Source organism: Sapajus apella, unplaced genomic scaffold (assembly GCF_009761245.1).
Source record: "Sapajus apella isolate SASKATOON/1434 unplaced genomic scaffold, GSC_monkey_1.0 scaffold71, whole genome shotgun sequence".
Lineage (NCBI taxonomy): Eukaryota > Metazoa > Chordata > Mammalia > Primates > Cebidae > Sapajus > Sapajus apella.
This window is the reverse complement of record NW_022437011.1, coordinates 5,964,844-5,984,516: the sequence shown is the minus strand read 5'-3', so window position 1 is coordinate 5,984,516 and position 19,673 is coordinate 5,964,844. Positions and strand designations below refer to the sequence as shown.

The window sequence follows — 19,673 nt, the reverse complement described above, 5'->3', positions numbered from 1 at the left end:
ATAGGCTTCAAGGAACTTAAATCGTCAAGTTATTTCTTTTGCAATAAACCTCCATAGAAAGCTATTGTAAAACAGTTGTTTATAAATGTTAGTCTTATTTCAATAACATAATCAGGAATTGAAGCCTTCTCTTTTTCCCTCTTACTAGGGCCATAATAAACCGAACTTTTAGAATGCTAAGTGTCAAACAGCCTTTTCTTTAAAAGCCAAGTCTTGTTACAATAACTCAGAATGGGCAAACCAAGAACTTCATAAAAGAAAAACACAGACTAAACTGAACTGTGTCCACAAAACCTTTCAGGGAATTTCTACTTCTAGCTTGAAAACCAGAGAAGCCCCCAAAATCTAAATCTAAAAAATCCCATTAGGAAACCCACAGGACAATTTGTGTTAGTTGAGTCAGTCAGTTTTCATCAAAACTGCAGTATGAATAAATGGAACTAAAACTGGGTGATCTAAACACTTTCAGACTCACCGATAATGAACCTGTTATCTTATCTTGGTCTTTCATAGTATATGTCTGGTTTATGAGGCATTTAGAGTACCACACATGGAACAGAAAGAAAATATGCCAATATAACTGGAAAGTAGAAGAAAAAAGTGAAAAGATTATATACTGGTGAATATGACTGATTAAGAAGGAATTAACTGTGTTGCAAATGGCCAGTAACAGAAAGAACTTAGTTGAGAGGGTTTAGCAACTGTGTGAAAAAACACCTGGTTTGGACAGATTCTACCCTTCCCCCACGAACTCAAACACACTGCACCTAAGTGAATATAAGTATTAAGGATAAGACAAGAATAACTGCTTGTCATACTAGCACAAATTTTTAGAGTGACTACCAAAATATTGAATACGAGATAGAAATATAACAATCATTTGCAGTCCACTTAGCAAAAAAGTACAAGGACAAGGAAAACCGAATCACCAAGCCAAATGAGGAAGGGGGGCTAAGAGGCTGACAATCAGCTAGTCTGACTGGGAAGCAAAAGGGAAAGGCACCACCACAGAAGGAAAACCAAACAGGGAAAGACTATAAACACAAGGCTAAGGAGTCAGACTGCTAGAAGTAATTCTATGCGCCGTGTAGAGTTCTATCTAAGCCGAAAGATGCTCGAAGAGGTATTTCAAGAAGACAAAAACTCCAACAGCACAGGACCAAGTAAGAGACTATTAGGGGGGCAAAGAGGGTAAATGAAAAACATTGTAGTAAGCCAACTGAGAGGAACACACATATACCATAATTTAAAAATAATAAAAATAAATAAAAAGAATAGATATAAGGGATATCACAAATAAACAGGGGCCAAACTAGAAAAGTTAAGGTTGAAAACCTGAATAATGAAAACATCACTTACCAAAGGGCAATTCTAGTTATGGCCAAAATAGGGCAAGAAGGTGACAGTGGGGGGATATAAGGAAGCAAATACTGACATACATCCAAGAAGATGTAAAATTAGCTCAAGGAGAAAAGGAATAAATGTGTAGATTTTGAGGATATGAATTGAAAAGGGAGATGAATTGTGGTATTAGAGGAGATTTTTGATTTATTCAAAATTTATTGGGTGCTTACCAGTGTATGTCAGGAATACTCCATGCTAGGAATTCAGGCTTAAAAGACACTATCTGTAATCTCTGTAAGATCTTAGAGACTAATGAAGAAAAGAAAAGGTGTTATAAAGAGTTTCAGGTGCCATTTAGCCTATCACTTAGTTTTATCCTAGACTTATTTCCATATGATAGCCAACAGAGATAGGGCATTAAAATGGAGTTTTAAAAAATGTACAGCAAGCACAGAGAGTCAATAATTGAATGGACAGGAAAGTATGCTACTTCTTACACTAAAAACTGGAGGGACTTAATAGCTATGAACCCATTATCTGCTTGTATCTTGGCCTTTCATAGTATACTCTGGTTTATGAAGACTTGACTTGATAATACCCCTTTACTGATGTATTTTGTCATTTCTTAGAGAAATGACCTCAAAGCTAGCAAGAAAACCAAGATAATAACGGTATTTAGAAATTCCTGCGAGGTTCCCTGAAATTCTGAAAAACTGCAACCACTGATTGAGCAACAAAGAAGGTCACTAGTAAATCAAAAGAGATGCAGTGGTACCTCAGCCATAAATGAAAACCTTATTAAATTAAGGTATATCATGAATTACTAAAGAATCTATCACATTACAAAACACACACACACACCCCTCACCTCTCTTTCAGCTCACGCATCCCTTCTTCGGGGAAGTCTTCCCAAACCATCCTGGCTAGGTGAGGTCCCTCTCTTATATGCTTACTGCATCACATACTCCTACTTCGTAGCACTTACCATTCCTATGTTTTTACCTTTCCAATCTGTCCCCACAAGAATGTAAATTCCACGAGAATCTGTATGTGTTTTCGCTCATCACTGTAAGCCTAGTGATACAAGTGCTCAATAAATATTTGTTTAATGAAAGAAAGGGGATGTGATATTAGCTCTGGGGGTGGGGTTAGGTGTACTTTACACGTTCTGTTTTATCCAATTCTATATTTTTTTAAATAAACATATTTCTTGTAGGGTCAGAGGAAAAACAGGTTTCAAAACTAAAGTGCAGCTATACCTCAGCCATATTATGAACGCTTACTAAAGAGAGGATTCACATTATCATGAGTCATTCATGCCTCAAAAGAATTCTCTCCAATATACTTGGGGTTATACAAATTTGGAGGTTGAAACTAAGAAAAAAATCAAATCAGAAACTAAAGACAAACACTTCCTGAACTATAGTACTCTAAGCAAGCCAACAGAAATGCAGAAATGATTATAATAAAATACACATACTTCTGAAAGTACATGTGCATTAACTGATTTAGCAGCTGTAACAGCCATGAACCATTAAACACTCACTGAGCACCCGCTATCTATCAGACTTTGTAGGATGTGCAGGGATTTATCAGGACTAGGCAAGGGTGAAGGAATAAATACCATTTATTTAAGGCCTTTTTCTAAGGTAATATATGAGTGAACAGTGGGAAGAGTGAAAATGCAAACGGGACAGAATCACCCTTCACAGAATAACCTAGCACGACAGACACCAAACTATATACCCTTATATGTAAGCACAAAGAGATACACTCAAGTTATTACAGAAGCATAGAGAGACAGAGGAAGGGCACATATATAATCCAGGTATCTAGCACTTTACACAGTGTCCTCTTACTACAAATAAGATGCTGCTCCTCAAAACATGAAATAAAACTCCAGAAGCATTATTCCTGCTCTGAATAAATATTAGTAAGAATTCACTCTTCAAAAGCATTTATCTTCCTATATTGCAATGTCTTTTGAACCTCAGATATTACAAATGCCATTTTCTGCTTGTATCTTAAGCCCTGGTCACTATTTTTAGCTCTATCATTATTTAAGTCTCAGCTTTAGCTCTCATCCCAGATACCTTTCCTGATCACCCCATAATCCTATATAAAGTAGATTTTCCCTAATCTATAATCCAATCGTATGTTCATTTTCTTCACTGTATTAACTGATTCATAATTTGATCATTTACTTTGTCTCTCCCACTAGAATATAATCTTTAAAAACAGTACCAACATATATTACAGTAACTTGTTAAATTCATGCAAGTCATTCATCCAAAACAATATTTATTAAGGTAGCATTTTAGGAACTGGGAGTATAGAAGTGAGTAACAGGGACCAAAACTCTTGTCCTCATTTAGCTTATATACCAGCAGGAAGAGGCCAAGAAGATAAAGTAAATGATATGTTTGTTAGGTGAAAAGTGCTATAGAGAAAAAATTAAAACAGGGGAAGGAGGATGGGAAGTCCTGGAGAAGTGTAATTTTAAATAGGGTGGCTGGGCTGGGTCTCACCAAGAAGGTGTGAACTGAGTTGAAATTTTAAGGAAATAAGACAGTGTGAGCCAACAGGCGTGTATCTAGAGGAAAACCATTACAGGTAAAGGCAACAGGCAATGCAAAGATCCTAAGGTAGGAGAATGTCTGGCATACCCAAGGAGCTAGAAGACCAGTACAGCCTGAGAATACAGTGTACAAAGGGGAAAAGGTAACGAGTGGGGTCAAAGAGGTACCAGAGAGCCAGAATGGCCAAGCTGGATATAATGGCTTTAGCTTTTACAGTACTCTAACTGTGGGCCCAGTGGAGAGCTCTGATCAGAGACATGACATTTCTCAACTTATATTATTAAATAATTATCCTGGGCCAGGCGTGGTGACTCACACCTGCAATCTCAGTAGTTTGGGAGGCCAAGGCAGAAGGATAACTTGAGCTCAGGGGTTCAAGCCCAGTCTGGGCAACACAGTAAAACTCTGTCTCTACACTGAAAAAAAAAAAAAAAAAAAAAAAAAAAAAAAAGCCAGGTGCAGTGGCACACAACTGTGATCCCAGCTACTTGGGAGGCTGAAGGGGGAGGATCACTTGAGACCAGGAGGTCAAGTTGCAATGAGCCAAGATTATGCTACTGCACTGGCTTGGGTGTTAGAGCAAGACTCTGTCTCAGTAGAAAAAAAAAAAAATTTTTTTTTTAAATCCTGGCTGGTATGTTGAGAATAAGCAAGAGAAGGGGTGGACAGCAAGGGTAAAAGCAGGGAGACTGGTTCTGAGATTCGGTAATCTAGGGGAGAAATGATGATGGCTTAGACCAGGGGGATAACAGCGGGGTGGTGAGAAGCAGACATAGGAAAGACAGTAAGTTTCTTGATGAAGGAGATCATGGGGTGTGTGAGAACAGAGGAGTCAACAATGATTCCAAGGTGTCAGCCTGAACAATTGGAAGAACGGGTTTGTTATCAACTGATTTGGAAAATGCAGATAAGAAAGCTAAAAGAAGATTCAGGGTTAAGTTTTATACACATTAACCATCTGAATAAAATGTTGCTAAGCTTCACAAGGCTTCTACTTCAAATTAAGTCATGTTAAATCAATAACCCAAAGGTCCTGTTCTTACCTCAGGTTATGGAAGTACAACGTCCTGACCAACTTTCATAATAAACACACATAGAAACTGACTTCAATACCTTCTTCCAGACACGCATACAGGCCCACATACATTCAGACTCACACACACAGAGCTTATATCCAGATTTCTAAACTAAATTCACAGAAATAACTCCTTCACTTTCTGCTCCAACATCTCTATGACTGCTTCAATCTGAAATAAAAAGGCAAGCAAACCAATCCTCCTAATTTTCCCCAACGCTACTGGTCAAACCAAAATCTCCTGAGCACATCATCCCATGCGAATAAGTGCCCAGATGGGTCACAACCCATCATATGCTAATTCAAACCTGTACAAAAGAATTGAACATGGGGATTTTAAATAAAGAAATTCAGGCCGGGCATGGTGGCTCACGCCTGTAATCCCAGCACTTTGGGAGGCCGAGGCTGGTGGATCACGAGGTCAGAAGTTCGAGATCAGCCTGACCAACATGGTGAAACCTCACCTCTACTAAAAATACAAAAATTAGCGCAGTGGCACGTGCATGTAGTCCCAGCTACTCAGGAGGCTGAGGCAGGAGAATCACTTGAACTCAGAAGGCAGAGGATGGAGCGAGCCAAGATCATGCCACTGCACTCCAGCCTGGGCAACAGAACAAGACTCCATCAGAAAGAAGGGAAGAAACAGGAAGGAAGGAAGGAAGGAAGGAAGGGAGGGAGGGAGGGAGGGAGGGAGGGAGGGAGGGAATGAGGGAGGGAGGAAAGAAGGAAGGAAAGAAGGAAGGAAGGAAGTTTCCTTAGAACCATCCCTCAAAATTCAAATTCACTAGGCTTGGCAGAAGGACCTTACCTCTCACATTTTTAAGAAGAGTCTCAGACTATGCAGGAGGCTTGGGAACCAAGGCGCTCAGGATCCCCTGCAATGGAAGAAAGACACTTGCATACAACCTAACGGTAACTTTTAGGGGCAGTGGGAATGTGGTGGTAAAGCTTTAAAAATCTCTTACCCTGTGGTTCTAATTATCAATAGCAGTCACCAAGTGTCAGCAAGTATACAACCACCACTATCACTGTCAAAGCATCCCTCGATCCAGGTACACAACTGCTATAAAACTTGTAAGCCACATTCACAACTGTATGCAGAGAGGAGAAGGAAACTGAAAGCATGTTTGCTCACATCTCTTCTAGATTCAGCAATCGTATTCTTTATAAGAACATCTACAAGAAAGACAGGATACAATTATGTGGGCACCAAAATTATTTTCATAGAGAAACATTTAAACCACCACTTTCCTCAACTGTGGCTCCCAATTTCCAAAGACATGAGAAGTCCTCACAGCAGATTTCAAAGCCCTTCACTAGCTGAACTCGTGATTCCCGATACTTCTCACTGCATAATCTTCTTGCCTATTCTCTCTGTGCCCACAGAATTTTCTACTTTATTATCTCCCACAGCCAGACTTTTGTTTCCCAGTTTTCAATCATTCTCTAAGCTTCACCTGCTCCTCTAAGTCCCCTAATTAAACAGAGCCTGATCTAAATGTACCACTCACTCCCACAGAGCCTGCAAGATTTTCTACATTGCTACCAGATGTGTTTGAGTTTGCTTGTACAGGCATGTAGGCACAGGAACAGACACAGAGCTGGTCAATCTTTGCAGTGATTTCCTTTAAAATATAAAATCATCAAGTGTAGATACCAAATCATGACTGTAAAACGTGTCTCTGGAGCACAAAAAGCTAACCCGTGTACATAACATATATTCCAGTGCATTAGAAAGATGTTCTCCAGATAGCTCATGGGCACCCAGAGTTCACATTCCCTGCTTAGAAGCAAAGGAAATAAACAAAGCTCTGGGTACCTTTTCAGCTCTAGTCATCATTCACTTAATTTACACTTTAAATTTCAAAGAATGAGAAATGGTAAATGAATAAAGTAGACAAGTGGGCAGTGACTAAGAAGAAAACAGAAGACTGGCTTTCAGATATATTTGCAGTACCCTCTCTTCCTTGAGCACACACAAACCAGAATAACTAGATCTCAAGTTAAACAGCCTACCAGATAGGAGGTTAGGCAGATCCTAACACATCATGAAAACAAAACAAAACTTGCTTTGAAAGTGCCAGCCATATTCTGAAATCATAGTTAAATCTGAAAAATGTAAGCCTCCTCCCAGGACTCCGGTTGCTATGCTCAGAGAAAAGGTGGAAATAAGATACTAGTTTTGTATTATCTTCAGTGTAACAAAACAACATATATGGAAATCGAAAGAAAAAAAACAGCTAAAATCTTAACAGGTCAGATCATTTTCAAACTTCTAGTCTATAAATTACATATACACTATAGAAAGAGATGGTGGGGGGGGGTAGTGTCCCAAAAAATTCAGGAGCAAAACCTACTTACAAAATGTACTTTAATAACTAGCTTCCAAAAGTGAATTACAATTTTAGTATTGCACATAAGGCCAGAACGGTCTTAATAAAGAACTCTTTCTTGCAAAATATTATCTCAACCAAGTTAGGATATAGTAAAAGGAGGAAGAAAAGTCACTGAAAACACCACTCTACTAGAATTGGGCCAAAAACTTCCTCACCTAGCTGCCCAAGGCAAAAAAAAAAAAAAAAAAAAAATCAAAACCGAAAAAAGAGCCTAGACAGGCAAGGGGGCTCACACTTGTAATCCCAGCACTTTGGGAGGCCAAGGCAAGTGGATCACCTGAGGTTGGGAGTTCGAGACCAGCCTGGCCAACATGGTAAAACCCCAACTCTACTAAAAATACAAAAAATTAGCCAGGCAGGATGGCAGGTGCCTATAATCCCAACTATTCGGGAGGCTGACGTACAAGAATTGCTTCAACCCGGGAAGTGGAAGTTGCAATGACTCAAGATCTCGCCACTGAACCCCAGCCTTGGTGAGAGAGAGAGACATTGTCTCAAATAAATAGCCCAGAACTAGCTGATTATTTATGAAAAACCTAAGAACTCTATAATTACCCCATCTTTCCAAGTTGTAAAACAACAAAGGCTGTTAGAAAATGAAGGTGACCTATGAGATTAGTCCTAGTAACAATCTAGTTTTTAACAATTCTTCCAAAACAGTTCTAAATCTTGACCTTCCACTTAGTAAACATACTTCTCAGATTCAGAGTTCTGGTTAGAGGTAAAGAGTGTGTGACAACACCAATGAACTGCAAATTTCAATTACTATTTTTCTATTAACTTCAGAAGTAGAAAAACAAGGTATGTCAGGAGTTCAAGACCAGCCTGGCCAACATGGTGAAATCCCATCTCTACTAAAAATACATCAGCCGGGCATGGTGGAGGACACCTGTAATGCCAGCCACTCGGGAGGCTGAGGCAGGAGAATCGCTTCAACTCAGGAGGCCGTGGTCGCAGTGAGCCAAGAGCGTGCCACTGCACTCCAACCTGGGTGACAGAGCAAGACTCCGTGGCAGAGGGGGAGGATGGGTCAACTTTCAGGGGTCCTTTATCATCTATTTTGATGGGAAAGCATCCTATAATGCACCCCAGCTTCCTCGGGCCCTACATTCTCCGATATTCTTTTCTCTAGAATATCCAGACTGGTGGAGATAAGAATCCTTCCTCAGGCTACTAGTGCCCCTTACAAAAGGTAGTCTTACTCAATGTCTTTGACCTTATGAGTAGGCTGGCAAACCATAGGATATATAAGCTGCCTGTAACATTTGAAGAAATAAACTATTTTGCCTTTTTCTATAATGCTTAGTGTACACACACAGAGGGACAGAGAAAGACAAGGAACATAGATGCTCTGGAAATAAAAGTAAGAGAAGACTGATAAACCAGGAAAATAGACACCTATAACCTCAAGTGTACTCAAGTCATCTCTGAAATTCACCCAGATGTGTGGCCCATTGCCTAGACCAACATATACATCTGGTAATAATAAACACTGATATGTCATAAAAAGTTTTCTTAACTCTACGAAATACCAGTAATATTAAAATTGAATATACATTAAATAGATTTTTTAGATGGTATTTCAATTTGTTACTGTATTAATAAACGTAAAACTGGTATTTTACTGTCTAGTTTTCAAAACACGAAACTCTTTAATTTGACTAAGGTACAAATCTGTTTTCAGTAGAAAGAGAAAACACAGTGCCTCCGTTTAATGCAAAGGACAAAAAAGATCATCACAGCAAATCATAATGTTTGGGTTCATGATGAAAACAGGAAACAGACAGGCTGCCCAGGTATAATTATGGTTGCAGTCTAATGTGCCTTCAGGTTCAGCCAAGAATTAAAACCCAGTGAAGAGGGTAAGCAGAATTTACTTGCCTCTACTTTACTACAGAACGCAACTTTTAATAATACTCCCAGCAGCATGTTACATAACCAACAGTAAACAACAATCTGATTCAAACCTCATTAGTAACAACCTTCTGCCACTGTCTCCCACTGAAATTAATAGCTGACTTTGCCAGAGGGGAAAGAAACGCAACACATATCAATCCACCCATTTCTGTGGCGCCTACCACAGTGAACCAGACACAAAGATAATACTACCAGATCTGTACAGAAACAACGAAAATATTTTATTTTTTTCCAGTTTGCTGCTCTCTTCCTCCTTTTAATTAGACCATATCATGCCGATACCTTTAAAACCTGAGAGGAAAGTCAGTTAAGAGGGTTCATCTAACTTTTAGTGCTTATTTCAACTATGATCTGAAAGGAGTGGAAGCACAAAATGAGGAATGAGGTAGCTGTAACAAAGATACATGGGCAAATGAACAGCAGTAATGTAAAAAAGACTGAGGGAGCAGCAATGTGGAGAGGGAAGGAAAGGAAGATGTACAGGAACAATCATACAATCATCAAATTTAAATTTTATAAACCTAAACATAATATCTACAACCTTTATGAAGGTTAAGTTTTGTTAAATTGTCTCTTCTAAGTTTTGTATTTTTACAATTTTCGCCGTAGAGAAAAAAATATTAATAGTTACCAAAGGAATAAAAGACAAATGGTTTGTCAAACATCCGCAAATAGCCCCTTATGAAATCTGGAACACTAATTTCATAATAATATTTGGATCAATAAATGTAAAATTGTCCCACTGAGTGTAGGTGCTGTTTTCCCACAACGAGAAGATGCATTGGCATCTTGCAGAAATTGTAAGCTATTTGGAATGTTACTAAACCTACTAGGACTAAAATTTTCAAACTTTCATCTTTCAAATTAAAATTAAAAACTTATTCACTCTGGGCAATTCGGATACTCTAAGGAAATTCAAGTACTCTAGTTTTAAATAAGAGTTTTAAAAAACGCAATCCAAGTACCCTTTCCTCTCAACTTTTGTGAGGCCAAGTCACGACCTCCACCTATCCAATCTTTTCTGCTAGATAAGAACACTTTTCGTAGTGCTAGGCAACAGGCATGATGTGACAAACCTAACCAGACTTCAAAACTTTTCCACAGATAAGGTAAACAAGATATACTTAGCACCACACCCATTTAAATACACAAGCGGCCCTGCGCACCCCCCCCAACACCACACCCCCTCCAAACCTCCAGCTGGTCAGGAAACATTGTCTTTACAATCAAGATAACGATCTGGCTTAGGGTGTTCAGCCATTCCTCACCTACAGGCTGGCCTAAGCTCTATTCTCCAAAGCCATCACCACTAGAATCGAAACGTTCTGTTAGGAAGCCGTCAAACGTCCAAACTCCCCGACTATCCTCGCCCGAGTTTTCTGCAACCAAAAATCTGTTTTGGCTACTGAGCATGCTCAGACTTAAGACGGGCGCGCCACATGGGAGTTTTCAAAGCTTAGGCTCCAAACTCCACGTAATAACAGCAGCGGAGGAGAGGGTAAAAGGGGAGGAGAAAGGGAAGAGACTGGAATATTAATTTGGGCCCTGATGTTGAATCATAGGGCCTGGCCAGCGGCTGAATATGGTGAAGGTAAAAAGACGCTACTTTGGCATTCTGTTTGCAGCATAGAGAATTTTACAAGTAGAAGAAATCCTTGCAGTGGTGAAAACTGACATGGCAAGTGGCGGAAACCAGGTCTAACTACCAGCTGATTGCAGTAGCCCGTCACAATTGCCCCGAGTGTAATTCCCACCGATAAGCGCGGATCCTTATCTTTGAAACACAAAGCGACCGCGGCACGGATTCATCCAGCCATTGGACAGCTTTGCAGTGCAGAAGCCCAGGCTGCTCCCCCGAGCACTGCAGTCCTATCAGGGAGATGTATCGAGGGTGGTACATCAGTTTGACGTAGAAAGCAAACCGCTCCCTAGAACAGACGCGGGGTCAGGGGATCCCCTCCAGGACGTCCCGGATGCCTCCCTCCTAAGTCCGGGTGGTAACAACGGGACTGGGATGAGGGCCAGCCCCGGCCCAGCCTCAGGACTCCCCGGGCCGCAGGCGAGGCCTCCGCAGCCGCTGGGCCGCACAGTGTCCGCCAGCCGGGACCCCGGCAGGCCAAGACTCGGCCTACCTCCGGCCCGGCAGGCCCCGGGTAGTTTCCGCTCCGCCCGCGGCCGAACGCCCCCGCCTCGGCCCGCATCCGCCCGGGCAGGGCCTGCAGCCTCTGGTCCCGCTCGCCCGCGCGCGCCGCGGACCCTCACTCACTCACGGGCCGGCTGGGCGCGCTCTCCCGACGCCGTCGCTGCGCTTCTCGCTGCAACTTTATTAGCAGCTCGACTGCGGGACACGCGCACGGCGCCCGCTCGCCCAGGACCCGGATGAGGGAGGGAGGGAGGGAGGGAGCCTGGGAGAACGCCCGCTGGGGTCGGCGCATGCGCGCCTGGGGCCGAGTGACCGCTGCGGGACCGAGGGAGGGGTGTCTTGCCCGGGCAGCTGAAGGAAGCCTCCGGGCCTGGCTCAACGCCGGACGACGCCAACTTCCGATCGGCCGCCGGAGGCGTTTGCGTCGATGACCAAGCCTGGGAGTGGGAGTCAGATAGCTCCCACCACCACCACAGTAGCCGCTAGTAGCTTCCACTAACCAAGTCAGCAGACATTGTAATAAAATTAGGTAATTGTCCTTGATACAGACAACTGGAGATTTTCCGTCATATACAAAGTGTAAACAAAGACATCTTCAGATACGACTTAGCTACTTTTATTGATTTGTAATACAAACCTGAATGAAGAGTCTTCTTTCTGTGCACAGTAGCTTCAAACCATGTTTCTGAGCATCCTACAGTTTCTTACTAGATGCAGCACTGAAACTCCTCCCACGGGGCAATCCTGGAACCCTTGAGGGCCTATGGAAATGGAGCCGGGTGCCCGACCCTGGAGTGGGGCTGTCCATACACCGGGTTGCAACCCCAGTATTTCAAGACAACATACCCTCTCCACCTCCTTGTGGAGAGGGAGATACCCTGAGGACCCAGCCCTGCAGGCAGTGGGGTCACTGAGGTCCAAAGATGCTGACAGACACCACCCCATCTCCTGGACTCTCTTTTCTCAATAACTGGAGATTTTCTCAATGCTTTTCCCTCCAAATTTCCAAAACTGTCAGCATTTCCAAGAGTATAGGCTAATATACACCAGCCCATCTCCTGGACTCTCTTTTCTTAGTAATTGGAGCAATGATTTTTCCTCCAAATTTCCAAAACTGCCAGCATTTCCCAGAGTATATTGGTACCACATAGGGTACCCGATTTGGAGAATACTAGCAAGAAAAAGCTCTTGAATAATTTTGTTTTTATTTTAGAAGGTCAATACTGTCTTTCCAATGTTTTATGATAGGTTTTCTTTTAAAAATAAGTAACAATCAAAATCGGAGTCATTTTGGAAAATGCTCTTTCACATCCTAATTCAATCCATCGGGAAATTCTATTAACTCTTTCTTCAAAATATATCCTAACTCTGACCATTTCTCACACCTCAATTACCACCTCCATGGCCTGAGGCAGGGTCATCTCGCCTGACACACAAATGGTGCAGCCACTGTTTTGCTCCAGGCTCTAGCAGTTTATTTCCATGGAGAAGAAACTAAATAAATGTTCCAGAAGTCTCTGCATTATGGGTGGCCATCTCAAATGGTGACAGAGGCCTCATAAAAGTGTGAAGGGGGAGTGGGAGAAGAGACGAGAGAGTGCCTCGTTCCAGAGAATAAGGGGTCACTGCTATTTCATCGTTCTAGCCAACTGTTACCATAGTGAAATGTGGGAATAAGGGTCCAGTGTTTGCAGATATTCTGATTTTTTGAGAAAAGCTGGAAATTTAGATTTTTATGCCAAAATCTCAATGGTATCTGTTTAGCAACTTCTATTTTTCTCTCTTTCCCTGTCTCCTTCCCCCCTCCCCTCTCCCTTCCTCTCACTCTGTTAGACATTCTGGAGGCCAACTCCACGCAAGCCAAACAAAACAAATCCATGGTCCGGATTTAGCCTACTGGCCACCAGTTTGCAATTTCAGGTCTCCATCTTAAACTTCTTTATTACATCATAAACTTTGTGAAAGTAAAGTCTGTGTACTTTAACTCTTTGTCACACTCACTGATTATTTATTGTTAATTCAGAAGTTTCCAGCCCTTGGAAGGCAAATATTTCTGGAGCCTGCATGGATTTACAACTCCCAGAAGTGCATATAATCCTGCCTTGGAAGATACGTTTTTTTTCCAGAACTGATGTTTGCAGTGTGCTTTGTTGAACATTATGGGACATAGCAATTTGGTTTAAATATTTTGTGTGATAGAGATACGCCTCACTTCAAACAGCCAGTAAAATCCTTCCCAAAACAAAGTATTTGCTGTTTATAGGCACTGTACATATGTCAGAAGAATGTGTGATTACAAGATTCCTTTTCATAGTCACATATGTAATCTCAAAGCCAACGGTTTTGCTTCCTAAGTTATGTGACCACATACTGATCAAATCAACCAGAGACGCCAACCTCTCCAAGTTGCTATTTGAGCTCTGTTTAGGTCTAAAGTTGGAAGAGATGATAACATAGAAGGGAGGACTGGAGATTTTAGTAGCACACCAGCAGCCTTCCGAAGATCTAAGAAATTACCTAGACATCAAAGGCTGTAGAAAATCAGAGGGAACACTAAATATCTATATAGTCAAAAACATTATAAAATAGCAAATGAACAGGCGTGCCAGAACCATAAAAATGAAGTAAGGAAGTTCCTGTTTTTGGCAATCAAATGGGATCTAAGAATAAATGTAGAGCAGGAAGATCTGAACAGATAGACATAGTCAGTGGGGCATCAAAATAGACAAACTGCCTTTAAGGTTTAGCCATTCACCTGATCAGGAAGACCAGATAAAAGCAACTCTAATATTCAATTTTACTTTACTTGTAGAAAAACCTATTTCTGGATAATTTAGGCCTATAATTCTCAACTAGGGGTGACTGCACCCCCAGGAAACAAACATTTGGCAATGTTTGAATATGTTCTTGGTTGTCACAATTAGGAGGGCGTTGTTACTAGCATCTAGAGGGTTAGAGCCAGAGACACTGCTGAACACCCTGCAACACACAGGATGGCCTCCTTCTACCAAAAATGAGTCAACCAAAAACATCAGTTGTGCTGTGGTTGAGAAGCCCTGATTTAGATCCCAAAGAGTTTTTCTTTAATTGGATTGATGTTTATGGAAGATATGGCCCTTGTCTTTGAAGTCGTTTAATAATCGTTTAGATTATCAATTTGATGTAGAGAATTAGCCTGAATGTTTAGCCCATGACCTACTCCCACCTTGAGGTTTTCATGTCTAAGAAGGAGGCAACTTTCAGGAAAGGTGGGACAATATATGGAAGATGAAGAACTGGAATAATTTTTAAAGTATTTCTGTATTTTTTCAGTTTTATTTTTAAATGTACAGTATTTGAAGCAAATTGGTTTTGGTCTGAAAATCCTTAATCAGTATCTTAATTACATAGTTTACCGTAGCTCAGAAGGCTCTGCCTACGTGACTACTGCCTAGCCTACTGTGAGAATTAGAAGAATGTGATGATGGCAGGAGTCAGCCAGCATAGAAGCATGAGTGAATGATATCCCAGAGATCTACAGAGGATCCTGGTATCCGCTTCAAAGGCTTGTTCTCCCTTCCTCAGACCATTATGGCACATGGACATTAGAGGAAGAAATGGTGAAGTTTGCATGACTCCTCTAGCACAGTCCTTGGAAACAATAACGCTTCCTTTCCAAATTCTGAGAATTCTGTGTTATTCTTTAATTGGCAGACTGCCCACTGCCCCCAATTCTTAATATTGGAAACAGTGCAGAAGCCAGGACTCAACTGAGAAGTCCTGAGACAAGTGAAGTTCTAAGGAAATGATGTGCAGAGGCACAGCCCATAATCGAGAAAGAAACGCTTCATCATGTGTGTCAGAAGAAGCTTCATGTCAGTCTTTAACAGAATGAGCCAAGCTTCCATGCTGACCAGAGAATATGCAAAAGTAATTTTATCCAATATGTGAAGTTTTTTTTTTTTTCTAGTAAAATTTTGGTGTTCTGGTGTGAAGTGCTTCCCTTATAATCCACAGACCCTTTATTTTCATAACTCAGAAGCTGAGATCATAATGTATTGAAAAAAGAAAAAAAGGAAAAGAATGACAGCTGCCTCCACTCAAAGCACAGGAGTCTGGCAGCCACAGACTCCTTGAAGCTTCAGGGATGGATATCAGAGAATCCGTGAACCCCACCCTCATCCCCTACCCCACCAGGGAATTAATGTGCACATTTATATATATATATACCTATATACGAATTTTCTGCAGAAAAAAACCCATAGCTTTCAACACATTCTTAAAGGTTTCCTGACCTCCACATGTTTGCAGATGTTTAAAACAGTGGTTACTTTACACGTGGTATAAGTTTAATGTATCCATTTAAGGTATCTTTTCTTCTCTTTTTCAGAGCAACATAATTAGGAAACTCCTCTCTAGGGAAGGCAGCTTGATGGAGAGTGTAGGAACCTGGCTTGCCTGTCTCCAGCCATCTGCCACATTAAAGAAGGCCTCCTATGGCTGGAATCCAAGACACAAAATTAAAAGGGCTGCTTGCACCCAAAGTCATAAAACAAAGAGGCTTTCTGAAGCAGGCCTTGGAGTGAACACTCATTTCTTCCTGACTTAAACAGCATCTGTTTCTCCTGATGGTGAGCACCCCCCAAGTTAAATCGAATAACCTCCGGGGTTCTGCCTTCTCGGTTTTCATCCTCAGAGACATAGTCTCAGATGAGCCAAAACACATGTGCACCCCACCACATGTGCACCCCACCACAAATCCAGAGAAGCAGGTGAAAATCTGAAAGTGTTATGGAATTGAGGCGAGGGAAAGAGACAAAAACTTCATGTTTTCTAGAAAGCTCTTTAAATACATGAAGTCTTAATCATGAAAACTCTGATGCCAGATTTCTTCATCTGAACGCAGAGTATCTCACTACCTGTGTGACTGTGCACAAGTTTCTTAACCAATCTCTGCCTCAGGTTCCTCATCTGTAAAATGGGGATAACAGTAGTATCAACTTAATAGAATTATGAGGATTACATGCATAGAGACTTACAAAATTCTTAGAACAGTGCCTGACACATAAGTAAGTGCTATACAGGTGTTTGTTTTAAAAACATACATATTCTTCCAATATGCCAGCAATTTCTAAGAATGAATTAGCAAATCTATTTGTCACATAAAATTTGTATTCATTTTACAGTACAATAAACCCTCTTCTCTTCTTACTCCATAGGTAACCTCACCCACTCCCAGGCCTCTGGTACCATCTGTTATAGACAATTCCCAAATTTCTGATCCCATCTTGGACTTGGCAAATGAACGCCAGACCCATAAGTTCAATTACCCTCTCTCTACCAGACTGCAGTAGTTGTAGATTTTGTCTGCCCAGATACCTTCCAATCCTCTCCTGCTTCGTTTGTGATACAATTTCCTTCCTATATTAACTGCAGTACCAGATACCTTACCCCAGAGATGCACACATGACCCAGGAGGGTTATCATAGTGCCCTGGCTACCCAGGCCAGTGTGATTGGTTGATAAATGGACATATGACCTGAGCAAAATAACAGTATCATAATCTCTCAGACTGATGTATGGATGCTGAGAGAGAAAAGTCCTTCTTTTTACTATCATTGCTAAGCTAACGGTGACTCTGAGGCTGCCAGGAGTCTTCTCACCATATGGAGGGAGTTTGCTTGGAAATGAAGCCAAAAGACAGAAACAGATCAGAGAAGCAGAAGCTAAGTCAAATCCCTGACAAAATTTCTTGAGTCCCTGGATCCAGCTGTACCTGAAGCTCTGAAGGTCCTCCTTAGACTTTCCAATTACATTCACCAGTATATTCTGCTTCTGCTTAAGCTAGTTACATTTCTATCACCTGTGATTCCTGTCATTGGCAGTCTCACTAAATTTATCAGGTCAAAAGTTGAACTCCTAATTTTTATCCTCTCTCCCCAACCTATTCCTGCTCCAACCTTCCTAATATCAATAAATGGCAGTTTCATCCAGGTAGTTGCTCAAGTCATACCTAGCTGTCATATCGGAAGACTAGATTATAGTTCTTTAACCCTCAGTCTCTCCCTGTTGTGGAATTATATACTTTGCTAGGTGACTTTGCGTATCTTTCACTAGAGAAGGTGAAATATGCTTTCTTGATCCTTTGAAATTGAATTTGGTCAAGCCAGGCACCGGGGCTCATGCCTGTAATCCCAGCACTTTGGGAAGCCGAGGTGGGCAGATCACCTGAGGTAGGGAGTTCGAGACCAGCCTGACCAACACGGAGAAATCCCATCTCTACTAAAAATACAAAATTAGCCAGGTATGGTGACACCTGCCCGTCATCCCAGCTACTCGGGAGGCTGAGGCAGGATAATCGCTTGAACCTGGGAGGCCAAGGTTGCAGTGCGCCGAGATTGCCCCACTGCACTTCAGCCTGGGCAACAACAGCGAAATTCCGCCTCAAAAAAAAAAAGAAATTGAATTTGGTCTTTTGCGCTTTTTCCATCCAGATTAGAAGAACAGACCCCATGTAGACATTAGTCCAAGGAAAATGAAAATGCGCATGGTGCAGAGTGGATCCCAACCCACAGTCAGAGCCTAGCTCAACAGACCTGCAAGCCTGAAGCACAGTTACCCACGCTGATTCACAGACCGAAGAATGAGAAAAAGTAACGTCTGTTGTTGTATACCACTGAGATTCTGGGTTTGTTTGTTATGAAGCAATAGCCAACTAAAAACAGTCTTTACTTACCTTGTCTCTCACCCTCATTTACTTTTTCATTTATTAAATTACTAAGCGATAGACCCAGGTCCTTATTCAATAAGGCAATAAGTATTTATTGAATACCTAGTATGCATCAAGAATGTTTGGGGCATCAGGAATAAGACATTAAACAAAACAGACAAATGTCAAGCTGTAATAAACAGATAATTGTTAAAAGTGAGAAAGCAAATAAAATTTAATATGTGCCATGGTAACAAGTACCTGGGAGAAAAACAAAACCATGAATGGAGGTTGGGGGAGAGAGTGCTGGGATGAAAAATGATGGCTGCTGTTAGATGGTGCCCTTCCACTTTCAATTCAGCGCCAAGTCTTATCAGTTTTACCTTCAAACCATAGCTCAAACCCATCCACTTATTTCCATATCTACAATCTTTTTTTTTTCTACTTCAGGCATTTGAGTTTAACCCATGTCTACAATCTACAGATAGACCCAGGTCCTAGACCAGCTCACCCTTATTTCTCACCTGACTATCTTCTGCCTCCACTCAGCTTCACTCTACTCCCTCTATCATCCAGCAGCTATTCCATGTTGAAAATATAAATAAGATTATGATTACTCTCACGGTAAAGCTCTTCAAGATCTTCCCATTGCCCTTCATATAAAATCCCCACTTCCTCCCATGGCCCTGCCCTGAGTGATACGATCCCTGCCATGGTCCATTTCTCGCAGGTGCCTTGGTCACACTGACCTTCTTTCTGTTCCTCACACATCACAAATTCTTCCCCAGATTAGGATCTTTGTACATGTGGTCCCCTCACTTGTTCTCTCTCTCCACCTTGGAAACTTCTGAATGTTTTGTCTGCCACTCTTGACTTTTCTTGCTCCTTCTCATCAACCTTGGGTCTCAACCTCAATGCCAATTTCTTACAAAGGCCTTCCCTGGCCATGTCTGCTTTCCCCACTGCACCCTACCTAGACTAGTTGCCCCCATCATATGCTGCAAAAGCATCCAGCTCTTTCCCTGCTGGGACTCACTTCCCACATGTCATGACTTGATCAAAGTCTGTATTCCCCACTGTAATTAAGTTTCTCTTCACAAGTGAGTCCTCAACACATAGATCAGGGCCTGGCATGCTATAGGCCTTCAATAAAGGGTCATTGAATTTTCTACTTCGATTTTGGTCTTATGTGTGCTCCTAGTTAAAATCACTTTGCTCCCATTTAATTTTTCTACATTTTCTAATCAAATGTTAGTATGTAAGGGTGTGACTCCATCTCCCAAGCAGAAACTCAGCCATTAAACTTACCATTCATTTGTCCACTTATTCATTCAATATAAAATATTTATATAGTACCTACTCCTTGCCTGGCTCTGTGTCAAGGCCTGAGAATACAAAGGTGAATTGTACTTTCCCTGTCCTAATGAAGTTAACTGTCTCCTAGGGGATGCTTGATTGTCTTCTGTCTTCAAAATCTATGAACAGTAGATGGAAGACTCAAAAACTAAAAATCAAACATCTATCCTTTCAA

At 41.4% G+C, this 19,673-nt stretch overlaps 1 protein-coding gene and 1 long non-coding RNA gene across 9 annotated transcripts in view; one reads left to right on the top strand and one right to left on the bottom strand.

The window, feature by feature from the left end:
• Positions 1–11,694, bottom strand: part of SMAD5 (SMAD family member 5) — a 41,222-nt gene extending 29,528 nt beyond the window's left edge. For 2 of the 8 annotated variants that reach the window (XM_032250344.1, XM_032250353.1), the window contains exon 1: positions 11,582–11,694. The gene's annotated coding sequence lies outside the window, so the exon portion shown is untranslated. Of the gene's footprint in view, positions 1–2,346; positions 4,206–5,806; positions 5,874–5,963; positions 6,175–10,579; positions 11,271–11,443; positions 11,541–11,577 lie in introns of those variants that run through there. The other 6 variants (XM_032250346.1, XM_032250348.1, XM_032250347.1 and 3 more) reach the window with 6 other exon arrangements.
• Positions 11,695–15,823: 4,129 nt separating this feature from the next.
• On the top strand, positions 15,824–18,262 carry LOC116531526. Its single transcript, XR_004260470.1, has 2 exons — positions 15,824–16,064; positions 17,928–18,262. It is a non-coding gene; the product is annotated as an uncharacterized LOC116531526 (long non-coding RNA).
• The last annotated feature ends 1,411 nt before the right edge of the window (positions 18,263–19,673 follow it).